This window comes from Mesocricetus auratus, unplaced genomic scaffold, assembly GCF_017639785.1.
Source record: "Mesocricetus auratus isolate SY011 unplaced genomic scaffold, BCM_Maur_2.0 Super-Scaffold_100009, whole genome shotgun sequence".
NCBI classification, from domain to species: domain Eukaryota; kingdom Metazoa; phylum Chordata; class Mammalia; order Rodentia; family Cricetidae; genus Mesocricetus; species Mesocricetus auratus.
This window is the reverse complement of record NW_024429193.1, coordinates 83,806,650-83,832,561: the sequence shown is the minus strand read 5'-3', so window position 1 is coordinate 83,832,561 and position 25,912 is coordinate 83,806,650. Positions and strand designations below refer to the sequence as shown.

The 25,912-nt window shown below is 39.1% G+C and overlaps 1 pseudogene; it reads right to left on the bottom strand.

Moving 5' to 3' along the window:
- LOC101834471 overlaps positions 1-19,624 on the bottom strand; it is a 61,767-nt pseudogene extending 42,143 nt beyond the window's left edge.
- Between the last annotated feature and the right edge of the window lie 6,288 nt (positions 19,625-25,912).

Genomic DNA, 25,912 nt, shown 5'->3' with positions numbered 1-25,912 from the left:
ACAATTGGTACCCTTCCGTAGGGTGATTAGCAACTTTCTGCTTAATATCTACCCTAGTCTGATATGATTTTATGATTTATAACTACTAAAAATTTATTTAGCTGTTGATTTGAACAGTGCATGCCCTTCAATCTCTGAAAATGTGGTGATGCAGAATTCTAAAACTATCTCCTTCATTAGAAGAAACCGGTAATTTTGCTGGACCTCACAGACAGTTAGTAATATGCTTTGGACTCATTTAAGACTTAACACTACTAGCCGACTGTGTACTCAAACTGTTTGATATGCCTTTAGAAGACTAATGTACCAACTATCATACTTGTCATATAACTAACTTTTACAACCTAAGTTAATGGATATATAGTATCGTAAGCTATGTGTATCTTTGCTGAAAGCAGCAAATTCAGAAGTTGAAAGCAACTTCGTAAGTTCTACCATGAAAGTTGAAAGTGACTACTTATTGATATTGGTTGATAAAAATGAAGTTTGTTCTCTGTGGAAGTTAGGATCAGTTGGAGCTAGTGAACTCATCTCCTATACCACTGTTAAAACTATCTGAGTATCATCCCATTCCTTTCTCACATTATGTTTTCTATGCTGTACAGTAAATACAGAGTGAAGCACTTTGTTACGGGCAGATAAAGATAGGCACCACTCAAAAACAGACACACAGAAGACACACAGGGGCGAATGGACTCAGGGAAGCAGGCTTCAGGCTGGCACATAAAATCCACAGATCTGACAGAACACAGGGAGCATGAGGCAGAGAATTCAAATATGCACTCACTCTTGGTTATCTACTCGAAGGAAAAGTTCTTTTATTTTTTGCATGAATGTGACACTGATGAGTCAATGGTGACTCAGACTTAACCTCTAATGTGCCATAGATTATATTTCACTAATTATATTCTCATGCTGATGTGCTCATCCTCTCCACATTTGCCATATGTTCTCAGAAAAGGAGCTAAGTACCCATTATAACACACTTCTAATTTCCTCAGTGCTGGCATGCTCTGGGCCCTGAACTTTATTTCATACGTGCTGTCACTTCATTCTTATTCTGTAGTTCCTAAACTTAGCTTGTTTACAATCATAGAAAATTGAAATAATCGCCTGAAGACTGTCCTCATGATTATATTGTACATTTGTTCATTAATTGATATGTGTGCCTGATCCAGGCAAGGTACTTTCCAGGTACTGTAGACACTAAAAGGATTGCAGGTCCTGTTACTCCGAAGTTCAGAATACAAGATACAAGATTCAAGCAGATCCGTAATTTTATCCCTTGTCTTTTGCTCATAGCTATTTAGAAAACTGAGACACATATTTAAACAGATTTTAAGATTTTGCATAATGCAGAGGTATTGATTTGAGGATATCTGGGAAGAGAATTAGATGCGTGACACTGAGTAAACCATTATCGGAAGAGAGGAGCATTTCCAGGGACACGACGAATGAGTGGTTTAACAGGCTAAAAATTTAAAGCATGCATCTCTAAACAGAAGAATAGTAAGTAAAAGCAGGAGAGGGTGTCCTACGAACCATAAGAAAAGGTAATGTGGCTGGGCGGTGATCAGGAAGGAGCTGAGGGGAAATGAAAGGCACAAGGAGGAATGGGGTCCCACATGGTCTGAGGGGACATTGCAGGTCATCGTAGAAGTTAAGAGAGTATTCTCACAGGCTATAGTTAGTGTCACTGCCCGGAATATGTTCACATATCTCAAATATTTGTACCCTGGAAAATGGATTGGTCACAGAATTAAAAAAAAAGATGAGCCACTTAGAAAAAGAATCTCATGGAGAGAAGTGGAGACCATCTTCTGAAGTGGGGAGATAAGCCAAGGTTCCAAGAAACAGGTTATTTTTTCTTTCATATGTGAAAATTTGGGAAAATTTAAAGAAAAGTAGAAGGGGGACTCTGAGTTAACATGACATGCCCCAGGTATGGGAAGAATAAATGTAGGTAATGGAGAAATTAATACCATGTTAGCTTGTACACGCATAGAAAAATCACAGCTAAACAGTATTCTAATCAATTCATACACATATGAATTCATTTTAGTAGTTCAGAAATATCAGGTTCTTAAGATTTGTAACACAGAGAGAAAGATACTTTTTCTTTCTTTTTTATTATTATTTTTTATATAGATTAGAAACAATCTTGTTTCACATGTCAATCCCAGCTCCATCTCCCTCCTCTCTTCCCCCGCCCTCCCCATCAGGTCCCACCAGTCCACCACCCAATCTCCACTCCGATACCCAGGGAGGGTGAGGCCCTCCATGTTTGATCTCCAGTAACTGTCATTTCATCCAGGGCCGGGCCTAGTCCCTCCCCCAAGAGTCCTGGCTAAGAGAGCCTCCCATATTGTGGCATGGGCACTCAAAGTCTATTTGTACTCTAGGGATAAATACTACCCAAGGCCCCATATATTACCTACTCCTCCTCACTGACACCCACATTCAGGGGGTCTGGGTCAGTCCCATGCTTTCCACACAGCCATCAATCTGGAGTCCAAGAGCTCCCCCTTGTTCAGGTCAATTGTTTCTGTGGGTTAAACCAGCCCACTCTTAACCCCTTTGCCCATCAATTCTCTCTTTCTGATACTGGATTCTAGTTCAGTTCAGTGTTTCTCTGTGGGTATCTGCCTCTGCTTTCATCAGTTGCTGGAGGAAAGTTCTGTTTCCTAGACTCTCTGGCAGTTGGATTGTATGCTGGCAATCCCCTGATTTATGTCTAAAATCCAAAAATGAGTGAGTATAAACCATGTTTCTCCTTTTGTGACTGGATTACTTCACTCAGGATGGTTTCTTCTAGTGCCATCCATTTGCCTGCAAATTTCAAGATTCCATTTTTTTTCCTGCTGAATAGTATTCCATTGTGTAAATGTACCTCATTTTCTCTATCCATTCTTCAGGTGAGGGGCATCAAGGTTGCTTCTAGGTTCTGGCTATTACAAATAATGCTGCTATGAACATAGTGGAACAGATGTCCTTGTTGTATGAATGTGCATCTTTTGGGTATATGCCTAAGAGTGGAATTGCTGGGTCTTGTGGTAGACTGATTCCCATTTGCCTGAGGAATCTCAATACTGATTTCTAAAGTGGCTGTACAAGTCAGCACTCCCAGCAGCAGTGGAGGAGTGTTCCCCTTTCTCCACATCCTCTCTAGCATAAACTGTCATTGAAGTTTTTGGTCTTAGCAATTCTGACAAAAGTGAGATGGTGTCTCAGAGTTGTTTTGATTTGCATTTCCTGGATGGCTAGGGTTGTTGAGCATTTTCTCAAGTTTCTCTCAGTCATTTTAGTCTCCTCTATTTATAATTCTCTATTTAGTTCTGTACCCCATTTTTGACTGGATCTTTTAGTATTTTGGAGACTTGCTTCTTGAATTCTTTGTAAATTTTGGAGATTAGCCTTCTGTCAGATGTGGGGTTAGTGAATATCTTTTCCCAATCTGTAGCTTTCCTTTTTGTCTTGCTGACTGTGTCCTTTGCCTTCCAGAAGCTTCTCAGTTTCAGGAGGTCCTATTTATTAATTGTCATTCTTAGTGTCTGTGCTACTGGAGTTATGTTCAGGAAGTCTCCTGTACTTATGCTTTCAAGGGTGCCTCCCACTTAAGCTTGCTTCACATGTAAATCCCAGCTCCCTCTCCCTCACCTCCTCCCCCACCCCCTACCAAGTCCCACAGCCCCCCAATCTCCACTCAGTTCCTCAGCGAGGGTGAGGCCCTCCATGGGTGACCTCCAGAGTCTGTCATTTCATCCAGGGTAGGGCTAGTCCCTCTCCCAAGAGTTCAGGCTGAGAGAACATCCTTCTCTGTGGGATGAGCACCCAAAGGCCATTTGTATGCCAGGGATAAATACTGATCTACTACCCAAGGCCCCATAGATTGCCGAGGCATCCTCACTGACACCCACATTCAGGGAGTCTGGATCAGCCTCATACTGGCCTCCCAGCCTTCAGTCTGGGGTTCAAGAGCTCCCCTTGTTCTGATCAGCTATTTCACCAGTTGTGGTAGTTCATGGAGGTAGGATTTACTGAAGGAGGCAGAGGCAGGAGATCGACTAGTTTGAGAAAGATATTTCTTATAAAAGCAACATTTTCAAGTAAAATAGACACAATTTATGATCAATTGTATCCTTGCAAAACGGGGCTAAGAAATAGGAAGATACTGATGGGGATTTTCTCTTTAAAAACTAGATTATATATTAACCATACTCAGGTAATGCATATAATATATGAAGCTTCAATAGGGATGTAAAATTTAGCTTTATAAATGCTCATCCAGAGGTTTCCCAAAGCTCAGTGAATGATACTTGAAAACAGCTCTTGGTCTTGGAAGACAGAACTAAGCAGAAGATGTTAAATTGCTATCTTGATAGAGATAGAAAAGAATGAAATCATTCAGAGATCTGTTTGAAGGACAGCAGACTAGACATGTGTTACTGAGGGACACATGTGTCTACAGGTTCCATTTTTGTGATGTGTCCCTCCACAAAACACTCTGTCTGACTCTTTGAAACACAAAGCTAGCACGAAGAGACATTAATGCAGATAAGGAAAGGCTAAAGCCCTTTACCAAGGTTGGGCAGAGAGAGGAAAACAAGCTCCATCACTTCATCCCTCATTTCATACCATTTTTACTTTTAGGACTTCCCTGACTGGAACAGCTCACATGGCACTCAGCTAACTTTGATCTTTCATGTCTGTGCTGAACAAGAGCCTTCCTTCCCTTCCTTTTCCACCTCGAATCTTCCTTCATCTCATTGACCTCACCAATAAACAAAATACTCAAAGTCATAGTACATTCATGACTGTATTTCATTGATTTAATCACTTAGTTTTCTATGGAATTTGCAAACTTAGAACATTGCTGTAACTTAATATGCAAATATTTGATCCATAATATTGTTTTTATTAAATATTCAAGTTTAATTACTTGTTATTCAAATGCTATTTTTAAATAATAATATACTTAGAAGCTGTTTGAAGATATTGAATCTTCAAAAAATGAAAATGTTCTGCTTCAGAAATAATGCTGAGCTACAGAAAATGTATTCTGCATAGTATTTTAGATTTCCAGTGATTTGAACTTTATTGGAACCGGCAGCCCTATTTCTGTACCCAGAGGCAATACCTAAGGCGTTTCTTCCTATTTTCATCCTACGCACTGGAAAAAATAAGTGTGCTTATCTTTAAAATGCTTAAAATTCTTTGTGCCCACATTTGATCTGGTTTTGAGACATTTTCATTGTGAGTATGGGTGCCATTTATTTAAATTTCACATCTTTTTTGTTTTATTTTTATTTTATATGTTTAGCGCATTGGACTTCTAAATTTCACATCTTAAGAGTTTTGAGAGTTTTGCTTCCTAATTAGTCACAGAAAATTGACCTTAATTATAAAGTAATGCTTGCATGGTGTTCTATATTTTATTTTCATGTACCCCATTTCTTTTGTTGTTTCTTGTGGTTGTAGGGATTAAACTTATCATCTTGTACATGGTAGGCAATTGTTATATCTTTGAGAGGCACACCACACAGCTCCTTTGTGAGTCTGTGTTTGCTGTATATAGTATGGGTGTGGTCTATTCAGATGGATTAGAAGATAATGCATATTGAATCCAAAGTGACATAGTGGGTATACTGGGTGTTCTCCTCAGTCACTCTCTGACCATATGTCTTTGAGACAATGTCTTCACTGAACCAGGAGTTAGAGTGAGTATAGGTTAGCTCTTCTTGTCTATCCCTCCCAAACCACTGGGGTGAAAGAAATGTGCAGAGCTACATCTGGCTTTTTATCTCTGTGATGGGCATTTGAACTCAGGTCCTTATACTTGAGTAGCTAGCACTCTTATATAAGGAGCAGTCTCCCTAGCACTGAGTTTTTCCCATTGTATACATCATATTAAAGTGATAATTGATATATATATTTTATATCAATTATATATAATAATAAATTATATATAATTTTATTTCTTACAATAAAAACCAAGCATTCACTTTTGAACTTATAGATGGGAAAAAGGAGTTGATTTCTATGAGAATTCTTTCAAAAATGGAATAGGTGATTTATGATTTTGTTTCCTATTCTTGCCTAGTCCGTTACCTTTCAAATTGTCCTATAGTTCTCAGTTTTTAGAAATAAATGATGATTTGGAATATCAGAAATAGTTCACCTTCAAAAAGATTTGGGTAACTTACCAAATTATTTTATTATTCTGGCATTTAGTTTTTCTTTTTTTAAATTTAAATTAGCAACAAGCTTGTTTTACATGTCAACCCCAGTTCCCTCTCCCCCCTCCCCCGCTCCCCACCAGCCTCCTATCCTATGCCTTCTGCTCTCCAGGCAAGGTGAGGCCTTCCATGGGGGATATTCAAAGTCTGTCATATCATTTGGAGCAGGGCTTAGGCTCTCCCCTGTATATCAAGGCTGAAAGAGTATCCCTCTGTGTGGAATGGGCTCCAAAAATCTGTTCATATACTTGGGATAAGTACTGATCCACTGCCAGAGGCTCCATAGATTGCCAAGACCTCCTAACTGACACCTATGATGAGGAGGTCTGGGTCAGTCCTATGCTGGTCAGTTACCTTAAACCTTAGTGTCTGTGAGGGACATTGTGTTGGTAGAATTCACTTAGAACCTAAATAGGTTGGTTTTCTTTTCTATGTGTAGCAGTCACTTTAGAAAGATGGAAGCAAAGTAGAGCAGACTGTATGGCATCATTCAGTTGTTTAGTCATGAGTAGAGAATATTTTGGTAATAGAAAGTCTAGATCATGATACATATGTCCATGTACTAACGGTCACAGCATTGGGTCCTTTCTCTGGGTAGGTATGATGGGTGATATTGTCAATTTAACAGGGTCTGGACTTATCTAGGAGACAGTCCTATGGGCACACCTGTGAGAATTATCTAGGGTGGATTAATTGAGGTTGGAACCTGCCCGTCCTCCAGATGTGAACAGAGCTATTTCATGACTGGAGTCCTGAGTTGAATAAACTCAGGAAGTCTGAGCATGCTGACTAATCTCTCTCTGCTTCCTGACTATGATTGCAATGTGACCAGATGTCTCAAGCTCCTGCTGCCAGGACTTGCTCTCTATGATGGACTGCATGCTTAAACTGTGAGCCAAAACACACCTTTCTCCCTTCAGTTCAGTTTGTTGGACCATTTTGCTGCAGCTGTGAAGAAGGCAACAGACTTGGTAGTAGATACTTTCATGCTCAGACCCATTTTGACTACATTTGATTGACTAAGCAAACCACCAACAATTGGGCAAATGTTGTGGAGAGGGAGTAGACCCTGTGGCTTGATAAGAGAACAGCAAGGTCAGGAAGTGGGCATAGGAAGCTGTTACCTCTGGAAACATTGTTGGAAACCCAATCTGTTACAACTTGGGTCATTTACTTTCATCACTTCCCCCCTGAATCTAAAAGAGAGTTAGTTAATCATTGCATGTAAATCATAAAGAAACTATGTTTCAGATGGATCCCTGGTCAAGATCCTGGATTGTAGCTACGGAGGGAAAAGAAGTAGGAGGCTACCTCTGCTGTCATCACAGCAGCAGGAGGGGCTCTAGGATTTTTAGGAATCTTGACTCAAACCAAACTGGGATTGGTGACCTTAACACAAACTAATTTAAAGGTGAGTCAGCATGAAGAAGTTGGTTTTGTTTGTTTTGGTGGGTTTTTGTTGTTGTTTTATGTTCCACTTGAAGTAGATTTTCAGCCTGAGGGATGTTCAGAAAGGCACATGAGAAAATATTTCTATGCATGTCTAAGAGAGCCTTCTGTTTTGTCTCATCAGGTCTATACCCTCTTTGAAAAACAAATATGAAACAGAACAATATAAATTGTGTCTAGTGGTGTTTGACTTCAGAGTTTAGCTGATAGTTTATGATTCCTTCTCTTAGAGTGTTTGATGATACCTAAAGTGCAGCAGAATCTGATTATGCTTTCCCATTGTGGAAATGGGCTTTTACCTACATTTACTGTCTGGTAAAGAGCGACATCCATATTTGATCTTGTTTTTGCCAACTTGAGTATCTTGCACACTGTTGCATTTTTCCTCTTTATGTAAAACACTGTTTCTATCTTTACATGAGCCAAATATAAGAGGACATACCTTCTCTTTGCAGGAAATGGAACAATAATGATACAATAAGATCCACTGATTGAGGATCTGTGAACTAGGCACCCTAGGAATCAGGGATAACTAATTATAGTTAAGCTATCCCTTCCATTGCTACACAGATAAAATAAATGACACACAACAGAAATATTAAAATTTTAATTATTGCCACTGATAGTATCTACCATTCAGCAAAGCAGCTCAATTTTTGGGTTATGTTACAATTTTTTGGTCAAATTCTAACATCTGTTCTGTCAACATTACCATTCTCAATAAAGCAAAACAGTTCAAACTTCTCCCACACCATTCCTCAAAACACTGCATTTAGCCTTTCAGAATCTTATGGTACAATTTCAAAGGTAGAGTCAATTACCTGCACACATGAAACTGATGAATTAACTAATTTTTTCTCTCTAACTGTTTTGATGAAACTCTATAAACAGGCTGTTGGTTCCATTCCTCTGAGCTTTGAACAGTTTACTGTTTGTTTTGATAAAAATACAATGGGGAATACTGTAACATATGCCAGATTTAAACTGAGTGAAACATGACAGAAGATTGATCTTTATAAAATATTTGCATATAAAATATCTGTTTAACACCTTATTTCAAGAAACTGCAGGAAATGGACTACAATGTTACCATGTGGTATGCTGCATATTAATAGCAATCACAATATGTATTTCCTTAGCCATATTTAAAGTATCCCTTCTTCTAGGATCATTTTGTCAGTAGCATTTTAATTAATAATATAAAATGGCAACTGTAGAATTGATTATCACATATATCAGGAATAATTGTGTAAAAAGTAATGTGTGGATTGAATGTATTTATTTTCTTTCCATTGTTCTTATTCAGATAATGTGTGCAAGTAGGTCATGAAATTTTGTGGACCATCTTTTTTTCCTATATTATTTTTAATTTGAAATAAAAATTGATATTCCCTAAAACTGACATTATATATATATATATATATATATATATATATGATTCTATGAGCTTTACATGTATGATGGGAGATAAATGCTAGCTCAATAGATGATAGATAGATAGTTGATGAATAGATGACACATAGATATGTTTTGGATAGATGATTTATATATAGATATATTCTGGATAGATGACAGCTAGATACATGACAGAGTACTAGATAATGATGGCTACACATAGATGATAGGTAGATGATTTATTTAGCTTTTGTCTCAATCAGAACAAAAAACAGTTACTGACACCTTAAAATAGCTATTATTTATGGTCAATAATCCCAGATGGCATTTCTGGAAGCTTTTAGTCAATATTTTATTGTTATTTTAAGGAAGACATGATTTATCCAGCTAACAGCTCCAGGCTACAGTCCATCACTGAAGCCCAGGGAAGTAGGAACTTGAAGTAGGTAGTCACATATAGAATCAAGAACATAAGGAATGAATGTGGACATTCTTGTCAGTGCTTAGTTGCTTTTCTCTTTACTTATGGTCCAGAGCTCAGCCTATAAAATCATGTCATCCATATTCATGGAAATTCTTCATGCCATGGGTGATAGCTCTCACAATTATGACCTTAGGCCACCCAAATTTTACAATTTCTTGTTGAGAACCTCTTTTGAGGTGATTCTGAATCGTGTCAGATTGGCCATTGTGAACATGACAAATATGTGACAAAAGTTGTAGAACCGTCTGTAATTTTCTAATAATACATTCTTTATAACAGATGCCATATTAGTTGAAATAGTATAAGTAAATGTATAACTCTCTCAGTGACACATGAAATTGAACAAAGAATGAAATGATTCCCCACTTGCAGACTTCACACACACACACACACACACACACACACACACACACACACACGAGTAAAATGAGGCTTTGGGTTAAACCTCCAGCCCCACAAAATCCAAACAAAAATAGCTGTGATTTTATTATATATTTCATGTTAAAGGCCTATAATCCAAGAATTTAAGAAGTTGAGTCAAGAGTATTATTGATTTGAGCCAAGCACTGTAAAAAATGCAAAGCAGGACAGAAAGGTAAACAAAAACGAAACCAAACAAACAAAAAGATATTTATAGTAGAACATGTCTATTATTCCAGGTACTTTGGAGACTGGGAAGGAAAAGTCACAAGTTGGAAAGCTTTCTCTACTTCTTGGTGAGTTTAAAGCTAGTCTTGGCCACTGTCTCAAAATGAAAGAAACCGGCCATTAATCTTACCAAACTGTAAATGCCGGTAAGCTAGAATACTGACTTGCTTGGTAATATATGCCTACTGATGCAATAGTGGCACACATGTCAACAACCACTTTCCAGTTGCATTTAAAGTCTATGCTCTAAGACAAAACCTATACCTGCCAATCATAGCAGGGCCACAAACTTGTGGCTAGACAGGAAATAGGCTATAGGGAAGAACCTTCTAGTATTATTCTGCTAAATCTACATAGTGCACAAATGATTCCTAATGGTTTATCATTATATCCAAAGAATTGTGCATTTCTCATCCTTCATTAGAGATGGTTTCTTCCTTCAGCAGGTAACAATTTACACAGAGGCCAACGATAAATCAGCAAGAGGAGAATGAAATATTGAGGAGTATGCAGCACTAAATAGGACATTCTTATCACAACCTCCTCCCAAGTCTCAAGACAGCGAGACAGAAACAAACTTCTCTTTGCAACAGACAGAGACCATTGCAGAAACCCACAACCATTTCTGGTGCAGAGCTCTGTAGCCCAGTCCCAACGGAATCAACTATAGTACAACTTTTGTATCTCAGGCTCAAGGAACATTGTGGATGGGGAGGCAGAAAGAGTGTAAGATCCAGGGTTACAGAGAGTTGGCAGTGAAACTGTATCTTTTAAGAATATTAGGAATTATACCCATGAAGTCTTCCCAGGATGACTGCATAAAATCAGCTAGCAAGGGCATCATTGATAGACATGCTAACATGGACAGTGGGAAAAAAATGAACACTCAACCCTACACACAGGATAGGCAGCAAAGGAATGCTGAGAGATGGAGAAATAATGTTTTCCAGAAAATAAAGCATTCATTAGTTATCTTATACCACATGTTCATCCATGTAAACATTCATACAAGTACATTATACAGAGTGATGATATTGTAGTATCATATATATGATATCATATAATATATTAATGTCACAAAATTAGTAAAAAAGAGGCCATGAAATTGAAAGAGAGCAAAGAGAAGTATAAGAGAGTTTGGAGAGAGGAAAGACAAGGGGAAAATGATGTAATTATATTGAAGTCTCAGATAATAAAAGAACTAAAAAGTATAAAATGAGTATGTGGGCACCAAAAATTGATCTTCCATTACCAAAATCTAAAAATAAACAATAATAAATAACATCAATACTACTGAATCACAAACATTATACTGTCCATTTTTATTATGAAGATGAAGTTTCAAATTTTAAATTTTTCTTTCAATGTTGTATATTTTTCTTGATATCTTACTTAGATTGTCACAGATTATTAAATCTATATCCATAATTTCAACCTGAAATTATTTATAGAGACATATTTTTGATATCATTTTATTGTTTACATTCATTTCTCATTGTTTTGGGTCTGTATAACTCTGCTATGTGCTGTAATTTTTCTCTTGCATCCATCCAGTGATGTCTGCTAAGCAGGTGATGGCTTGAGCATTATGCTTCATTGATTTTGTTTAATAAATAATTATTTCTTTTTCTAGGATCATTCCCTGTTAAAATATGTAGGACCCATGGAATAAGCAATTGATGGGAGATATCTATGATGCTACCCCATGGAATTAAAAAATTGCTTTATTCCAGTATTTATAATGTACTAAAATAGTTATGATGTCATCTGTTTATCATGTACAGTTTCCCAGATGTTCTTGGGGCAAAGCATAATTGCAAACAATGCACTTTGCTCTTTTTATCATAGAGGAATGTTACCTAATATCTCTTCATACAAATCTACATGCTCTAAATTCTGTGTGAACTTATTATTAGATATAATAAAAAACAGGTTAGAATTTAATGAAATTGCTAGTTAGAAACTCAAACTATTTTCATCATTTATATGAGAGATTCAAACTGCCTTTATATTCTGTTTTCAGAAAGTGTAGCTGAGGAGTGGGAGGTGTTACTGAAGTAACACCGTCTGTGACAATGCCTTTTATTATTGGAACTTGAGTAGGTAAAAATATGCATCAGAGTAGTTTGAAAGTTTGTTGTTAGAAATGGGATCCAATCTAAACATAACTAAAAATGATTACTGATGACAGGCTTTATCTTTCCCTACAACTTTCTTAAAAGTTTGAGAATACCCATATCCTATATTTTCTGACATTATTCCTCTAGTGTTTTTATTAACATACACTTACATGCATAAGAAAAGGGTTGATTATGACTTTTGTATATGTGCATAATGTATTTCTCATATTCATTCCCCCTTACTCTCTCTTGTCCCCACCTGTTTTTGTTAATTTATTCCCTATTTCCAACCAACCCCTCTTCTACATTTGTGTCTTTCTGTCTCTGTTCCTTGTCTATCTGTCTGTCTGTCTGTCTGTCTGTCTGTCTGTCTGTCTACTTGCTTTCTCTCTTTCCCTGTGTGTGTGTTACCTGCTGAGTTTCTTTTGGGATGTTTATACTAGCATGAGTGAGGATTTGTTTACAGGAGCCTCACCAGTGGCTATAACTCTGAAGAAAATGCTTTCCTCATTCCCCATCACTTTTATCTGTTCCTCAGAGAAGGGTAAACTGCTCGTGAGACTCAGAGGTCAGCATTCCACACTGGTCTCTTTCTTGTCTTCTTCTCAGCTCCTATTCATTTTCTCCTTGATTGCATACTGTTCCTTGAACATTGTAAATGGTGTTATAGATGTCTCATTTATGCCTAGGTACTCAAAACTCAATTATTCCCCATGCTTTGACCATGTATGAGTTTCTATTGCCACCACTGAGCCAGTCTGACCCAAACTGATAGCAGAAATAATCTGAGTCATAAACATAGCTACTTAAAAGCTAATTTGACAGCATATGTTTATTTAGCAAAACATTGGCAGTAGCTTATTCATAAAACCTTTTATTCTAGGTTTACAATCCAGATGTGATTCCTTCTTTTGGAATGGGTATCAACTCCAATCATGAGGCATTGGGTTTCTCCCAGGCACATTGTGACATACCCTGTCAACAGCTGAGGAACACATCGAAGGCCATGATCCTCCAGTAGCCTTGGAGGAGGGAGTCTTTCAGTGATGCTCCAGCTTGGTTCTGTATATCTTGGAGTCGGCATGTATGACATCATCAAGTCTTCAGTAATAGAGAGCCCCCAAATGGAAGTGACTAATGGCTCTGTTGTTTGGGGGGCACCACAGATTGCCCCCCAACTGACCAACAGTTGATGGACAGGCAGCACAGCCCTGGGGATGGGATTTTCACTTAACAATATTTGGCTTCTGGGGATACTTTTATCTACTCTCAGTGTGCCTCTGTTCGAATTCTTTATTGTTTTGTTCTTCTTGAGTCACCTATTGAATACATTTTTGCACATTGCTGGTTTTGGTTGTCGCTGGTCCTTCTCCCAAATATCCCTGTTTCCCTAAAATTACTCATTGTTATATTAATTTTGGCATTAACACTTCGGCCTTCATTGTAGATTTGAAACTATTTTGAATTTCATCTTTTGGGTTGCGTGCCTTGTTCCTCCAGAAAATTACAGAATTAGCTATTTTCTATTCTTTAGTCACATCACAGGACATACATTCATGCAAAAGCATTGAGACCTTGGATTCCCCTCTTCTTCATATAATTAACCATTCATATGTTTAGCATTAATTTGCAACTTGGAATTTCCATTTGAAAACAATCTTTTCTCTCCCTGTTCTTGTATGAGCTCAATATCTATTTTCTATAACGATGCTGATGTACCAACAAGTATCACAACATTTGGTTCTGTCCTCTTTCAACTCATCTTAGTTGCTAATAACATTATCATTCTGAAACTGAAAACTAATTATAACACCACTGCTTTGACCTTTTCTTTCTGCAGAATAAAGTGGAAACTTCTCAGTTTTAAATTCTCTTTATTTTGTAGTGGTGTGTTGTAGAATATTATTTTCATGGGTTGTACATTTGTTTATACTGTGGAACATTTGTTTAACGATGCGAGGATATGTTGCATTCTTTTATGCTGTATTTCTTTAACTCTGTGAAGCTGTGTTACTTTTCCTGTCTAAAACACCTGATAAAGGGTTGTAGGGCCAATAGAGAGGTAGAAGCAAGGATAGATGGAGCTGGCAGGCAGAGAGAATTAATGGAGGAGAGAAAGGAGAAAAAAGAAGCAAGAGATCAAACAAGGAGGAAGCTAGGGGCCAACCACTCAGCCACACAGCCTACCAAAGAGTAACAGTGAAAATAAGTAATACAGAAATCAGAGAAAGTTAAAGCCTAGAGGGAAAAGGTAGCTGTAAATAAGGCTGGGCATTTGTAAGAAAAAAATAAGACTCCATTTGTGGTACTGGGACTCTAAACAGTAAAGAGCAAAGACCCAAAAGAGTAAACGAGTAAAGAATAAAAATCAACCACAACAGTGGTCTTTTGTGTGGGATTGTTGCACACATGGTCATAGGACAACACGCAGGTTCTGTTCTCACCATAAATCATTTACTTCCTATGGGTCAAACTAGGATTCTCACCCTTGGTAGCATGCATCATCTTCACTCACTGAGCTAGCTCATTGGCTCACACGTTTAATTCTAGAATCCTTGTTAATGTTTGTTAGCCTATCTCTGTGGCATCCATCTTCAAGATTAAGTACTCCATAGTCTTCACTCTCAGAGGCGTGAAGTTCCAATTTCCCCCACATTATTTTCTTTGTGGTTGATGCTTTTCTGTCTTGTGTAATTCTTGCTATTCTTCCTAGATGTGGAGTTGCTTAAATGTCTTGTTTGTAAATACTCATCGATTACTCAGTGAGTTCCCCTCTTTTCAGCTCTCTCTTATTCTTTGTAGGGCACAGATGGATCATCGTTATTCTAGGAACTTGTGATGTATTCTCTGCTATATCGTATGCAGTTAAAACCACATGTGCTGAATGACAGAATGGATAATTGCATTTCACATATTATAAAAGGAAGCATCAGTAGTAAAATAATAAAAGTTCACAGATCAAGAGAATTTTCTAAACAAATGTGAAGTTATAGACATCAGACTGCAAAAACTCATGATGATCAAGCTTGGAAAAAATCAGATTTTGTTGATAAATTATCTTTGGATGATAATAAGAAAAATCCATTTTAGATTAGGAAATTGGGTTTTCTTTCAGTCAGCAATAATAGCACATACAGGCAGGGGAATAACTGTTATTAAGGAAGATACAGTTTATAGTAACATTTCTCTATATGCAGGAATAGCATTACCTAATCAGGAGGCACAGAGTAAAACACTGCATACAACCAGAGGGAGGATGGAACAAGAAAAAGTCTGGAAAAGGCTTTACTGTTGGCTTCTAAGGGAGAAATAATAATTTTGGAGGGGCCTCAGGGTTTAGATGGTGTGGGATGAATACAGCAAGTCAATAGTAGCCTGGAGTGTAAAGGCGTAGTTGACTGTGCAGATACAGGTTGCTCAGTTTGCATATAAATCACTCCTACATTTGGTTCCCATCTCTGGGAATTACTAGCCCTAGGAGAAGCAAGGACTCCATGGTCAACAATATCTAAAGGAATCAAAGCTTGGAGATAAAGAGAAGAGATGGCAGAAAGAATTAGAAAAAGAAGAAAATAGAATGAAATGTATCTCAGTTTTCCAGCTCCTCCTTGCTTTTATAGAAGAAATAGAGAAGAATTTTTATTGCAACCATTTGTCTGTAGTAAATTTAGGAAGTATGAGAGTTAATACTTCTAAGAGACAACTCTGACGGAAGAGGCTTTGTTTGGAAACAGCTCAAATCATAAGACCTTAGGACAGAAAGAACTGAAAGCTCTCTATAAAGCATAGAGAGAAGCAACTCCGGCAGTGAGCAGCAGAGCAAGCCCACTTCAGAAAAAAAAAAGAGTATGGTGAATTCCTCAGTGCTATCAAGACACCCTGAGAGTCAGCAGAGAGGAATAGGGTCTAGGTGAATCTTGCTTCCATTATTTTGTGTGATCTGGACCATGTTTTCTATCAAATTACTTGTGACTTATAGGTCACTGGATATAAAAACTGAGATAATAAAACTTTGAAGCTAGAAACAGTAATAATACAAAAGAACTAGCCATCTCCTTAACAGGAAAGGCTTCCAGTGGGGGAGACTGGGATATCAACTCAGCCGCAAAATATTTGACCTACAATTTGTAGTGCCTACAAGATGTGCTGGGGTAAAGGTGGCTTTCAACTTGTGGGAGTGGCCAATCCGTGACTGGTACAATTTGAGACCCACACCACCAGAGGAAGCCTGGATGGCCAGGAGCAAGAGACTGGATAGCTCAGAGACCTAGGATAGAACCAAACATGACTGGGAGAAAAAAGGCAAGTGAAATGATCACAAATGGTATTATGTATGCTATACTTGTTGATAGGAGCCTAGCATAAACACCATCAGTGAGGCTTCATTCAGCAACTGATAGGTGCAGATGCAGAGACCCACAGACAAAATCATGCAGACCTTGAAGAATCCTGTCAAGGGAGAGGAAGAATTGTAGGAACGCAGAGTCAAGGACACCATAAAAACATGCCCACAGAATCAAGTAACCAAAGCTCCTAGGGGTTCACTGATACTGTGGTGACAACCAGGGGAGTGTGTATGGTTCTGATCTAGGTCCTGGGAGTGTGTTGGGCAGCTAGGTGTTTTTGTGAGACTCTTAACAGTGGGAGTAGGGGCTGTCTCTGACTCTTTTGACTGCTGTTGTGTCCCTTTTCTTCCTACTGGATTGCTTCATCCAGCCTTGATATGAGGTCTGCGGCTGCTCTTATTATAACTTGTTATGCCATGTTTGGTTGATATCCCTGGGGAACTAGATCTGGGGTGGTGGTGGTAGAGGAAGGACAGGTGTAGAGGAACAGAGGTGGGAACTGCGCTCAGGTATAATATATAAGAAAATAATAAATAAATAACAAAAGAGCAATATATAAGCTGCCTTTTTTTCAGGACTTCTAGTTGAAAAAACTGGGTAGCATAGCCTGGCATGTTGGCCCCATCCCTCATTCTTCTGTGCTGTTGACCAGCCATGTTTTGTTTTGTTTGTTTTTCTCATGGATAAGTAGTTGCCCTCCACTTCCATTCAACTGAGATGTTTCTGTTTGGGACATCATGGGGTCAGCTACTAGATCTCAGTATTAATGACAGATCAATTTAAGATAGTGGTTTTCAACCTTCCTAAGGCTGTGACCCTTTTAATACTATTCTTGATATTGTGCTGACCCCAAATCATAAAATCATTTTTGTTTCTATTCCATAACTGTAATGTTACTACTGTTATGAATCATAATGTAAGCATTTGTGTTTCCGTTGCTCTTTGATGGCCTCATTGAAAGGGTCAGTGGATCCCCAATGAGGTCATGACCTATGAGTTGAAAATTGCTGGTTTAAGACATAAATTAATGCTGTCTTAAATTCTTGGCTTGGTGAGAAAGCACATATGCCCTCATTTTGGGAGTGATTCACTGATGATGTAAATCCACTTCTGTTAAACATTACATTCATGCATGCTTTTAATCCTCATAGAAAATTAAATAGAAACTTCTGGCTGTGTTACTTTCTCATCTGAGCAAAAAGAACTCCACAAAAGGCACTATCACTGACCTTAATATAAAACAGGATACGCCGGGTGACTATGGAATCAGTAGAGGGCTTTTCACTTCATTAGCTTTTCTTCTTTGTAGCTTCCTCAGAAAATATGCCCAGCATAGCTGGAAACTTCATCCCTCCGTGGAAACACACAAAATTCCAGGCTCTTGCAGGCTGCTCCTTTGCGGTCTCTTTAGCAGATTGGTAAAGAGAAAAAGAGGTTAAAGCTACAGGTACATGTCTGGGGAGCCTGAAAACCAGTGACCAGTTAAATAGGAAATGTGCTATTAAAGAGTTTTGTCGATCCAATTAAATCCTGCGGAATTGATTAGGCAGACTCTGGTATCCTCAACTTCAGTATAATCATTCAGAGAAATGGTTTCCCATCAGAATGACTGCAGTTTTTAGTGTAGATACTGAGGCTCAAGAGTAAGATGAGGAATGGAGAATTTGAGCGTCTGCCTCCAAACCGAGTAAGACATGATAAGAACAATCCCACCAAAGGGTGGGGTCCTTCTATGAAACCATGCCAGCAATTCCCAAACCTGCTCTTTACTCATTGAGGTACAATAGCATGAGACAATTCTTAACACAATATTGGGGAGCTATAAAAATCATGAAAGGCATTTTTCTCATGCTTATAATATGTGAATTATTTAACACTGTTGGTGTCTCTGTAAAACGTGGTGACAAGAACCAAGGAGATAAAACAGCAGAATGCCTATTTTCAAAGGGAGGGAGAAACCTTCTTCACAAACACTTGATACTCAGCACCTGCTGAACACCTTGGCTTGTGAAATGCACTGGGCAGGTCCGTATATGGAGATTTAGACAAGCTGTTAAGAACCTTGTGAAGCAAAGAACCAAATACCGTCATTTTGCTAAATTTATAGTACTCAATCGCACTTCAGAAATAGTTTAATTAAAATTACCTGCAGCTATCTGTGAAAGATTATGTTTATTTATTTATATTTATTTAATTCTTCTCTCATACACTGTATCCCAGCTGCAATTTCCCCTCCCTCCATTCCTCCCATTCGCTGCCCCACCACCTTGCCAATCCCCAGATTCACCCCTTGACCATTTCCATTTAGAAAAGAGCAGGCCTACAAGGGGGGATATCAACTGAAAAACGTTTAACAAGCTACAGTAAAACTAGGCACAAACCCTCATCTCTATGTTGAGTGAGGCAACTCAGCGGGAGGGAGGAGATGTGTTCCAAATGCAGGTATAATACCAGAGCCAGCCTCTGGCTCCCATTGTGAGAGGTCCCACAAGAACATCAACGAGATGACATATATGCAGAGGACCAAGTGCAGACTCGTGTGAGCTCTGTAGATTGCTCCTTCAGTCCCCGTGAGCCCTGCTGAGCCCTGCTTAGTTGATTAATCACTATGGGCTGTGTTCTGAAATCCTCCACCTCCTGACTGCAGCAATCCTCACCACTCTGCCTCAGCTGCTGGGCTCCTGAGCTCTGCCTAATATTTGCCCGTGGGTCTCTGCATCTGCTCCTGTCAGTTGCTGGATGAAGCCCCTCTGATGATGATTATTCTAAGATTCTGTATATGAGTATGGCAGAATGTCGTTTGTAGTCGTTTCTTTGAATTTCCCCCTAGTCATGTTTGGTCCTATCCTAGGTCTCTTAGTTACCCATCCTCTGCTTCCTTATCATCATGGAGGCATTAGGCATAGGATTCCTCTCGTGGTGTGGCCCTCGAGTTACACCAATCATTGGCGACCTCTCTGTGCCACCATTGCCTCAGCGCTTCTTGCAGATAACATAAACTGTAGGTTTACGATTTTGTGGCTGGGTTGGTCTCCCAGTCCCGCTACTGGGAAACCTTGCCTGGTCCCAGATGATGACTGGTTCAGGTTCTGTACCCTCCATTCCTAGGAGTCCTTACTAGGGAATTCATAATACTCACCACCAAGCAAGTAGGTAACTCCAAAGTAATTTATTCACATCACCCGAGGTATTCATAAAAGATTCATTTGAAAAAGGAAAGAATTCTATTAGAACCAAATAAAATGTATTGTGATATTATACTGTCAATAGAAATACTGATGGCTTCTACAAAGGTCAATAGCTTTCTTATAATATGAGCAGGAAAAATATTACCATACTAATCTTAATCTAAAATAGACATCCCTATTTCTGCCTATAGATCATCATATCTTAAGAAAATAAAATAACAAAAGGGTATTATATAAATGAGTTGACTTTTTGGGGGATATAGTAAGAATCACACTTAAGACTTCATGTGAGTTAGGCTTGATGCATAACTGTGGAATAGCCTCATTCTAACTTGTTTATTTTATTTATTTGTATACTTAATTTTGAGGGAGTCTTATTACATATCTCTGGCTTGCCTTGAAGTACCTGTCTCTATCTCCTGAGGGAGGTTAAAGACTTGTGCCAGCATATCCAGCTCAGGCCAATTGATGAGCATTTTTGTTTAACATGACAAGAGTAGCAGCACTAATAATTCATAGATTTTTTTATGTTTATAAAATTGAGGAATTTTTAAGGGAGTTAAAATTATTGAATCTACAGAGGAAGGAGTGATGAGCGTAGGGGTTAAAACTTGGTCAGTGAAACCCAGAGAAACAGCTGATCTGAACAAGGGGGAGCTCATAGACCCCAGACTGATAGCTGAGAGGCCAGCATGGAACTGATCCAGACCCACTGAATGTGGTGTCAGTAAGGAGGCCTCAGCAATCTTTGGGGCCTCAGGCAATAGATCAGCATTTAACCCTGTCATCCAGATGGATTTTGGGAGCCCATTCCATGTGGAGGGATGCTGTCTCCACCTGGATATATGGGAGAGGGCCTAGGCTTTTGAGATCCCCCATAAAGGGCCTCACCCTCCTTGGAGAATGGAGTGGGGATTTGGGGAGGGGTTGGAGGAGGGTTAAAGGGGGGCAGAGAGGAGGGGAGGGAGAGGGAGCTGGGATTGACATGTAAACTTGTTTCTAATTTAAATTAAATAAATAATAAAAAGAAAAAATATTGTATCTACCAATCGCATTTCATCAGCTTTTACTCAAAATGGAAAAACAAAAGATCTGTTGTTACTTAGTCTTACTTCTATAGTAAAATTGACTTTATGCCCTTAAAATCAATAGCTTTGAAGCATATTTTATACTTTCAGTCAGCACAGGCACATGAAATGGATTTCTTTGTTGTGTTTTATGGTTTAGGAGTTTACCTGAACTAAGAAACATAAGATTATGGGAAAATTATTGTTTTGTTGGGCTATTTGCTTCTGAGTTCAATAATGCTACTTTTCATTTTATCTATGACATCATTTCATATTACTCAGATTATCACTAAATTCCTATGTAGCACTGCAAACACTGGAGTAATCAATACTGTACTTCTGATCATTAAGCAGTATTTGTTTTATCTTCATTATTATTTTATTTATTCATTTATTTTGGAAACTAGGTACTGAAGCATAGCCTAGACTGATATGTAATTTACTATATAGTCGGTGCTGACTTCAAATTTTTCAATCTCCTGTCTCATTTGCCAACAGCTAAGATTGTAGGAATGTCTACTACACAGTACTAATCTTCTCTCTGTGTGTGTGTGTCTGTGTGTGTGTGTCTGTGTGTATGTTTGTGTGTTTAATCCTACTTGTGAAATGAAGAACCAGTACTTTTATTCACTTTAAAAAATAAACCATATAGTAGAAATGTTTTTAGACCATGAAAAATATTTTTTCAGATAATATTAATTTCTTAAGGGAGGAACATCCTGTTTCTATTTTTCATTACAAATCCTGACTAACTTCCAGTACCATTTTCTGAGTGAGAAGAATTTGGTGGTCTCGATAATTCAATGGTAGCCCATTGCTATTGCTGTATAAATATATTGTTGCTTTGCAACGAGTATGTGTCATAATGTCATCAGTTCCCATTGATAATTTAATAGCTGCTAATTTGATACCTGCTTCAAAATGTAGGATGAAAATTTCATATTTCTGTGTTGGCAAGGTTGAAGTGATTTTTATATATGTGGACTGGGTTATATTAATGCTCCAGAAATAATTTACTCATAGGCTATCAATCTTTACATCTAATCAATTGTCTGTAAGCCTGGTTCCATACTGTAAGTGAATTGCAGAACTCTGTTTTCTTACTTACTTGTGAAGGAGAATACCTGTGCTCAAATCATTCTGTTTTTAGAGCTCATTTCTATAATCTCACTAAGCTCAGATAACTGTTTCAAGGCAATCAGTCTAGAACTTCATTTTAGATATAGTCTACTATTCAGTGATTTCTTACTTTCTCTCTCTACTATATTTCTCAGTTGAGTTCTGTGAGCTAAGGTGTTGAGTTTTAGTGTTACGTTCTTGAACTAAAAATGCATTTTCACAGGTCCCATATTGGTGGTTAGTTGTGGTTACTTGATGGGCAACCAACTATAAAAATTGGAAGGTCACATATGGTTTTGAGAGAAAAAAAATACAAATAATGATTGTTTCAAAGAAAATTCTTATTTTTAAGGCCAAGCACATATATAAAAACATAATTTTATAATGAAATAAAAAATAAAATTATAGATGCTTTCTTTTACCAATTCAGGGTCACCACTAGCACTACAATAGAACACTGGCTATAGCTTCCCTTCTGCTCTGTCCTCTCCTCCTGTGAACCTCAAAGACTGTCCCCACTCTAGCCTTCCCTCCCTGCCACGTCATTGCACCATAGTCCCCAAATTGTGCAAGCACCCTATGCTTGAGCAGAGGCCATATCTGCTAAAAGACTAGGTAGTCAGCCCAAAGATATTTCTATACTTGCTGCTCCCCAATCCTCAGAGTCTCCCCTAGTGCTGCAGCAGGCAACCTCTCCTGGCCTCCCTTTGTCCCAGCCTACACAACAGCAAACATTCCTCATGAATATACTAGTCAGTAAAACAGGCAACACACACAGCCATTGTTCACAGAGGACCCAAAGAGACACTTATATGGACTTTCTGAGAAGAGGAAAAGAACAATGTCTCCTGAGTAAATTGGGATAATGGCAGGATGGAGGTATGAGAAAGAGAAGAGGGGAAGGGAGGGAGGGATCAGGAAGGCTGTTTGTGGAAGAAGAGAGAAAGAGAATAAAGAAAGTGATACCTTAATGGAGGGAGCCATTATGGGCTTAACGAGAAATCTGGGACTAGGGAGATCTCCAGGAATCCACTGGATGTCCCCAACTAAGAATCTAAGCAATAGTGAGAGGCTACTTTGAATGCCCTTCCCCTATAATGAGATTGATGACTGCCTTATATGCCATTACCGAGCTATCCCCCAGTAGCTGATGGAAGTAAAACAGAGATTCACAGCTAAGCAGTGAGCCAAACTCCTCGAATCCAGTTGTAGAAAGAGAAGATTGATGAGCAAAGGGATCAAGACCATGCTGGGGAAAACCTGAGAAAGTGGGAGTTCATAGAACCTAGGCTGTTATTTGGGGAACCAGCATAAAACCAAACCAGGCTGCTGAATGTGAGTGTCACTTGGCACTCTATGGGGGTGCTAACAGAGGAATCAGTATTTATTCCTATGCATGAATGTGCTTTGGGAGTTCATTCCCTATGGAGGGATACTCTCTCAGCTTAGATACATGGGGGAGGGCCTATGTCCTGCTGCAAATGATGTGACAGACTTTGATGATCCCCCATGGGAAGACTCACCATCCCTGAGGAGTGAATGGGGGGTAAGATGGGGAGATGGTGGGAAGAATGGAAGGACATGAGGAAGAGGGAACTGGGATTGTTATATAAAATAAGATTGTTTTAATTTAAATAAAAATAATTTTAAAAGTACTTTCAACTGATGATCGGACAAAGGTTTTTCTTTTTTAAAACTAATTTTTATTGTAAACAGTTTTATAAGCTTCAACTAATGATGGAGAACATAAGTATTAACTTTTGGAGGCTTAAATATGTTCCAGATTTTGTAAACGTAGAGAATGCAGGCAGAATATATGAATATTTTTGTGCATTTATAGCTATTATAAATTAAAATGATACAAGAATATGGAGTATATGACTTACACATAATACCTTTGCAATATTCTTTGCTGTAATTCTATATAAACAACTATTTCTTAACATGGATTTTATTGATTTTCACTGAACTCTTGTATATGTAGCTAAACTATGGTAAGAAACAACAAAGGAATAATAGAGTTTGAACATAAGTATTGGCTGATATTTTTAATTACAAATATAGGAAGAAAATGAAACGATGTGACTTATGTTGCTGCTTGTTCTTCAATGTTGGCAACTTTATCCTGTGTCATATAATTGGTTTATAATGCTGGTAGTGTATTTCCTCTGGGTTTTGTGTGTGTGTGTGTGTGCGTGTGTGTGTGCTCTTTGTAATGTAATAGCTTCTTGTTTTTATTTTTATTTTTGGTTTTTCGAGACAGGGTTTCTCTGTATTGTTTTGGACTCTGTCCTGGAAACCGCTCACTTGGTAGACCAGGCTGGTCTTGAACTCAAAGAGATCCTCCTGCCTCTGCCTCTGAGTGCTGGGATTAAAGGTGTGTACCACCAACGCCCAGCCAACATAATAGCTTCTTTAGGTAAACAATTTTAGTAAAATATTTAGATTTATTCCTTAAAGCCATCATATAAAATTAATAAGTCCAGGCTGGAGAGATGACTCAGAATTTAAGAGCACTGGCTACACTCACAGCAGACCTTAGTTCAATTCCCAAAAATCCCATGATGGCTCACAACATCACATAACGAAACCTGGTGCCCTCTTCTGGACTGGATGTATACATGCAGACATATCAAGCTATATATAATAAATACATAAATCTATGGTATGTAAAATGAAATTGTTTTTAATTGAAATAAAAATTATTAAAAAGTAATAAGTCTGTGATTATATCCTTTAACCATTCCCATGATGCTAATCAGATCAAAGTTTCTGTGTTAAACCTACAATGTGGTGAGAGTAAAGAGTTTGGGATGTAATGGGGAGGAGGATGTAATGGGGAGGAGGGTGTGATGGGAGGAGGGTGTGATGGGGAGGATGTGATGGGGAGGAGGGTGTGATGGGAGGAGGGTGTGATGGGAGGAGGGTGAGATGGGGAGGAGGGTGAGATAGGGAGGAGGGTGTGATGGGAAGAGGGTGTAATGGGGAGGAAGTTGTGATGGGAGGAGGGTGTGATGGGGAGGAGGGTGTGATGGGAGGAGGATGTGATGGGAAGGAGGGTGAGATGGGAAGGAGGGTGTGATAGGAGGAGGGTGTGATGGGGAGGAGGGTGTGATAGGAGGAGGGTGTGATGGGAGGAGGGTGTGATGGGAGGAGGGTGTGATGAGGAGGAGGGTGTGATGGGAAGAGTGTGTGATGGGGAGGATGGTGAGAACAGGAGGAGGGTGAGATGGGGAGGAGGGTGTGATGGGGAGGAGGGTGTGATGGCAGGAGGGTGTGATGGGAAGAGGGTGAGAAGGGGAGGAGGGTGTGATGAGGAGGAGGGTGTGATGGGAGGAGAGTGTGATGTGAGGAGGGTGTGATGGGAGGAGGGTGAGATGGGGAGGAGGATGTGATGGGGAGGATGGTGTGATGGGATGAAGGTGAGATGGGGAGGAGGGTGAGTTGGGGAGGAGGGTGTGATGGGAAGAGGGTGTGATGGGGAGGATGGTGAGATGGGGAGGATGGTGAGATGGGGAGGAGGGTGTGATGGGAGGAGGGAGTGATGGGAGGAGGGAGATATGGGGAGGAGGGTGAGATGGGGAGGAGGGTGTGATGGGAAGAGGGTGTGATGGGGAGGATGGTGTGATGGGGAGGAGGACATGATGTGGAGGAGGGTGTCAGGGGAAGAGGGTGTGATGGGAGGAGGGTGTGATGGGGATGAGGGTGCGATGTGGAGGAGGGTGTGATGTGAGGAGGGTGTGATGAAGAGGAGGATGTGATGGGGAGGAGGGTGTGATGTGAGGAGGGTGTGATGAGGAGGAGGATGTGATAGGGAGGAGGGTATGATGGGAGGATGGTGTGATGGGGAGGAGGGTGTG